The sequence below is a fragment of the Aotus nancymaae genome, unplaced genomic scaffold (genome assembly GCF_030222135.1).
Source record: "Aotus nancymaae isolate 86718 unplaced genomic scaffold, 86718_ANA_hifiasm-v0.15.2.pri h1tg000057l, whole genome shotgun sequence".
Classification (NCBI taxonomy): domain Eukaryota; kingdom Metazoa; phylum Chordata; class Mammalia; order Primates; family Aotidae; genus Aotus; species Aotus nancymaae.
In genome coordinates, this window is record NW_026988471.1 from 2,170,906 (window position 1) to 2,176,905 (window position 6,000).

The following is a 6,000-nucleotide window of genomic DNA, read 5'->3' on the forward strand; positions in this document are numbered from 1 at the left end:
ACCGGAGAGTCCAGGTCTATCAGCATTCCCTTTCTTCCCCAGTAAGGAAATCACCCAAAATCACAGTGAGTGGGAAGCTGTGGCCACCAAGCCTGTGCAGCACAGGAGGGAGGGGCGTCTTGGGCAAAGTCCTCCTGGCCCAGCCTGGCCTCTCCTACCCCAGGGTGCTGCCCTTTCTGGAACACCTAAGGCACCCCTGCTGCACAGCCTGAGCTCTGGCAGCCTGCACCCTCACTCAGGCACCTGCACCCTCACTCAGGCACCGCACCCTCACTCTGGGAGCCTGCACCCTCACTCAGGCACCTGCACCCTCACTCAGGCACCTGCACCCTCACTCAGGCACTGCACCCTCACTCAGGCACTGCACCCTCACTCAGGCACTGCACCCTCACTCAGGCACCTGCACCCTCACTCTGGGAGCCTGCACCCTCACTCTGGGAGCCTGCACCCTCACTCAGGCGCATGCACCCTCACTCAGGCACCTGCACCCTCACTCAGGCACCTGCACCCTCACTCTGGGAGCCTGCACCATCACTAGGCACCTGCACCCTCGCTCAGGCACCTCCACGCTAACTCTGGAAGGCACGTCCAGCTGCGCAGACACTGGTGTGGCAGCCCTTCTTCAGAACAAGCATCAGCAGCAGAGGCCGGCCGGGAGCAGCACAGCACAGACATCCTTCCTGCTCTCAGGCACTGGGGAAGCCTTCCTCACAGCCTCTGCCGAGGCCCTGCCCACTGCCCCCACGGAAAGACATCCTGCCTTGGAGATGGCTCCAGACGCGTCCTGGATGGATGGATCGCGACACTGCATGTCTGGGAACGTTCCTGTGCTGCTCCTGACACCATCCGCCCCTTGCCAGGAAGCCCAGGCCTCCACTCCTCTGGGGAGCATTTCGGGACCACGAGGCCGCCTGTGTTGTCCATCAGGGGACCGACCTGCGCTGCTCGTCCACCCGCCGCCCGCGCCCGGTGTGAGCAGGTGCTCGTGAACCCCACCGAATGAGTTATTGCAGGATCCGAGGAACACGAAGAACCAGATCTCACCGTTTGTTGTTTTGGGGGTTGGAGATATTCTGGGGCCTCTCAGAGCAACGTGAAGTCAGTGGGTGCCCTTCAAGGACCTCTGCCCCTCCCCCTCAGCCGTCCCCCTCCTGTCACTCCGCCTAAATCACCACTAGCAGCTGCTGAGCACTGCGGGCCTGCGCTACAGAGCCAAGCCTTTCCCGGTAGTAAGGCTTCACTTGTGTGAGGGCTTCACAGCCTCAAGGACCACATTACCATCATCATGTAGCAGAGGGGGGCTGTGAAGGCGGCAGCCTCCCCTGGAGTCCCAGGGCGGTGTACCCATTGTGAAGCCTCGGGCCCCCTTTCTAAAGGCAGCTTATCTCTGTAACCAGATGACACCTCACATACCCACGTGCTCTCCTGCATGCATGGGGCATGTGTCTGGGGCCATCTATGAGGATTAGGGGACCAAAGGCATTCTGGCCCCAGGCTCCCTCAGAATGAACGTAGAATGGGGGTCCTGCCTCAGGCCCAGCCATGTCTCCTGCCAATGAGGGGCCAACACAATTATTTTTAAATGCCGACCCTGTTATATCACCCTCTGCTGGAGACCCCCAACACCCCTCCACCCAGACTCGCCTTGCTCAGTCTCTGCCCCTGGCATGCACACCCTCTGGAGACAGACTTCCTCCTGGGTTCCAGCCTCCTCTCCTCTCCTCCTGGGTTCCAGCCTCCTCTCCAATCCTCCTGGGTTCCAGCCTCCTCTCCAATCCTCCTGGGTTCCAGCCTCCTCTCCTGTCCTCCTGGGTTCAGCCTCCTCTCCTGTCCTCCTGGGTTCAGCCTCCTCTCCAATCCTCCTGGGTTCCAGCCTCCTCTCCAGTCCTCCTGGGTTCCAGCCTCCTCTCCTGTCCTCCTGGGTTCCAGCCTCCTCTCCTGTTCCTCCTGGGTTCCAGCCTCCTCTCCTGTTCCTCCTGGGTTCCAGCCTCCTCTCCTGTCCTCCTGGGTTCCAGCTTCCTCTCCTGTTCCTCCTGGGTTCCAGCCTCCTCTGCTCTCCCTCCTGGGTTCCAGCCTCCTCTCCAATCCTTTTGGGTTCCAGCCTCCTCTCCTGTCCTCCTGGGTTCCAGTCTCCTCTCCAATCCTTCTGGGTTCCAGCCTCCTCTCCAATCCTACTGGGTTCCAGCCTCCTCTCCTCTCCTCCTGGGTTCCAGCCTCATCTCCTTCCTCCTGGGTTCCAGCCTTCTCTCTTCTCCTCCTGGGTTCCAGCCTCCTCTCCAATCCTCCTGAGTTCCAGCCTTCTCTCTTCTCCTCCTGGGTTCCAGCCTCCTCTCCAGTCCTCCTGGGTTCCAGCCTCCTCTCCAGTCCTCCTGGGTTCCAGCCTTCTCTCTTCTCCTCCTGGTTTCCAGTCTCCTCTCCAGTCCTCCTGGGTTCCAGCCTCCTCTCCTGTCCCCCTGGGCTCAGCCTCCTCTCCAGTCCTCCTGGGTTCCAGCCTCCTCTCTTGTCCTCCTGGGTTCCAGCCTTCTCTCTTCTCCTCCTGGGTTCCAGCCTCCTCTCCAATCCTCCTGAGTTCCAACCTTCTCTCTTCTCCTCCTGGGTTCCAGCCTCCTCTCCAGTCCTCTTGGGTTCCAGCCTTCTCTCTTCTCCTCCTGGGTTCCAGCGTCCTCTCCAATCCTCCTGGGTTCCAGCCTCCTCTCCAATCCTCCTGGGTTCCAGCCTCCTCTCCAGTCCTCCTGGGTTCCGGCCTCCTCTCTTCTCCTTCTGGGTTCCAGCCTCCTCTCCAATCCTCCTGGGTTCCAGCCTCCTCTCCTGTCCCCCTGGGTTCAACCTCCTTTCCAGTCCTCCTGGGTTCAGCCTCCTCTCCTCTCCTCCTGGATTCCAGCCTCCTCTCCTCTCCTCCTGGGTTCCAGCCTCCTCTGCTCTCCCTCCTGGGTTCCAGCCTCCTCTGTTCTCCCTCCTGGGTTCCAGCCTCATCTGCTCTCCCTCCCAGCTGACTCTCTCTTGTGTTCCAGCCTCCTCTCCTCTCCCTCCTGGGTTCCAGCATCCTCTCCAATCCTTCTGGATTCCAGCCTCCTCTCCTGTCCCTCCTGGGTTCCCGCCTCCTCTGCTCTCCCTCCCAGATGACTCCCTACTGTGTTCCAGCCTCCTCTCCTGACCCTCCTGGGTTCCAGCCTCCTCTCCTCTCCTCCTGGGCTCCAGCCTCCTCTGTTCTCCCTCCTGGGTTCCAGCCTCCTCTCCTGTCCTCCTGGGTTCCAGCCTCCTCTCCTCTCCCTCCTGGGCTCCAGCCTCCTGTCCCTCCCAGCTGCCCTTCCGTCCCCTCCAGGGTCACAGGGATGCTGCATAAGGAATTGCCCCCAGTCTCAGGCGTGTACACAGGCCCTGGGTGGGTTCACAGGGCAGCTCTGCTTCAGGCTGCAAGCAGCTCCCTCAGCTCCCTCCCGCCCCACCTGTTTGAACCAGGGACCAGCCATCATGGGTCAAAGAGTGTCCCCCAAAAGGAGATGTCAAAACCTTACCCACTAAGTACCTGTGAACCTGCTTTTATTTGGAAATACGATCTTTGCGGGTGTCATAAATTTAGGAGGTCACTAGGGTGGGCTCTGATCCAGAATCACTGATGTCCTCAGAAGAGGAGACACTCAGGGAGGGGAGCACCCTGTAAGGATGCAGGTGGAGATGGACTGACGTCAGAAGGCAGGGAGCCAGAGAAGGGTGTCCCCTCGCTGAGCGAGCAGGCCCTGCAGACGCCTGGATTCGGACTTCTCGTGTCCGGGACTGGGAGGGAGCACACTGTCGTACTTGAAGCCACTCGGTGAACAGTGCTTCATTCTGCAGGGCAAGGCAGAGGCTCTGGAGAACAGACACGCGGGAGCCCTCAGGCTGAAGCGAGCGGGGAGCACGGCCACCTCCACCCATGCGCCTCGGGGCCAAGGCAAGGACCGGAAAACGCAGTCTGCTCCCAAGAGCAAGGCAAGGACCAGGAAACGCAGTCTGCTCCCAGGAGCAAGGCAAGGACCGGGAAACGCAGTCTGATCCCAGGAGCAAGGCAAGGTGGGAGGCAAGCACCTCCCAGGGCTTCTTCCGGCTGCAGGCCACCGCGCCAGAGCTGTTGACATCATGGCCTTGTCTCTTACTTCTTCCCTGCACACCACACAAACACAACACACACCATACCCGAGCACATACCACATATATACATACACAAATGCACAAACACGTGAACACACAAACACACACCACATACACACATGACCATGTATACACACAAGCACATGCATATATGCACAAATATGCAGACATACACATGGACACACTCACCACGCATATACACAGAAACACATGCACAAACACGCACCACATACACACATACACATATATACACAGAAACACATGCAAACATGCACAAACACAACATACATATACATAGACACACACCGCATACACACATATATACACACAAACACATGGAAACACACATCTGCATGTACAAGCACACACCACACACACATACACTATACACATACAAACATGTATCATATACATGCAAACATACATAAGCACATACAAACACACACCACATACACTTATGTGTATGCATACCTGCACAAGCACCACACACATACATACACACATATACATATGAACACAAACACCGCAAACATGCATACACACATATAAATAAACATATACCACATATGTGCACACAGATGTAAACACACAAACACTGTATATACACGGATAGACACAAAAACACGCACAAAATCATATACAATTACATACATACACACATGAATAAACACACAAATGTGCACACCTGCACAGATACACATGATATACACATGTACATACAAACACACACTGAATACCTGCATACACACATATACACACACTGCATACACAGAGAGACAAACACATGCACACATGTACAAACACATGCATGCACACACACACGCCAACACACACATGCACTCACATATAGACACATACCCCACTCACAAGTGCAAACTACGCACATGCATACACACATATATTCACACACACGAATGCACACCACACACTGGCAAACACACACACACTTGGGCTTCAGTTACACAGAAAAGAGATTGCTCCGTGCACTTCGTGAGCTTTCCAGCTCCGCGCCTTCTCTATGCAGAGTGTTCTCCTAGGCCACCTGGAAAGAGGCCAAGGTAGCTCCTCACCTTTTCTTCCTTATTTCAAAGCTCCGTTTCCACAGCTTTTACCACTCTCCATCTTTGACCCTTCTGCCTAACTCTACAATTCATGCCAGTCTCCTGAATTATTACAACACGTAGATTCCACTATAATTCTGTGCGTCATGTGGGTCTCCCAGCTACAATGCGACTCCAACAACCATGGGCTGTGTTTTCCCATGTTGCATTCTCAGCTCATAACGTCTAAGAGTCCCCCCAAAATATTCAGTCAATGGAAACTGGATAAATAAAGAATGGACAAATGGACAAATACATGAATTAAATGCAAAATGAGCCCTTATTATCGACAATGGGTAAAATAAACCTTCGTAAGTTAAGGAATTTTAGAAATAGAGCATTTAAAATAGATCTAGAGATACGTCTTCGAAAAGGGGACAGTTTTGCAGAAAGAGGAGATAAATGAGCTCTAGGAGGAGCGCCTCGTCCATGCCTGCGTTCATAGCTGGACACTTGCGCAGCCTTGACTCTTCATCCTCCCAGTCGTGGGTTCCTTACCAACACCAGCACATGAGTACCCCTCTCGAGTTGTTACAAAGTGAAATGCAATCACAGTGGAAAGCCCTGAGTCCATGCCTGGCTCTGAGTGGATCTCAATATTGACAGTTTCCTTCCTCCCCTGCCCGCCTGCACATTCCTGGTGGCTGGAAGCCTGGCTCAGTGGCACTTCCTGTGCCCCGAGGCTGACTGATGGACCAAATGAACAAAGAGATGAACGACAATCGTCCCTTCCACGTCCCTCTCATGAGGCCAGTCCCAGATGTGGAAAGTC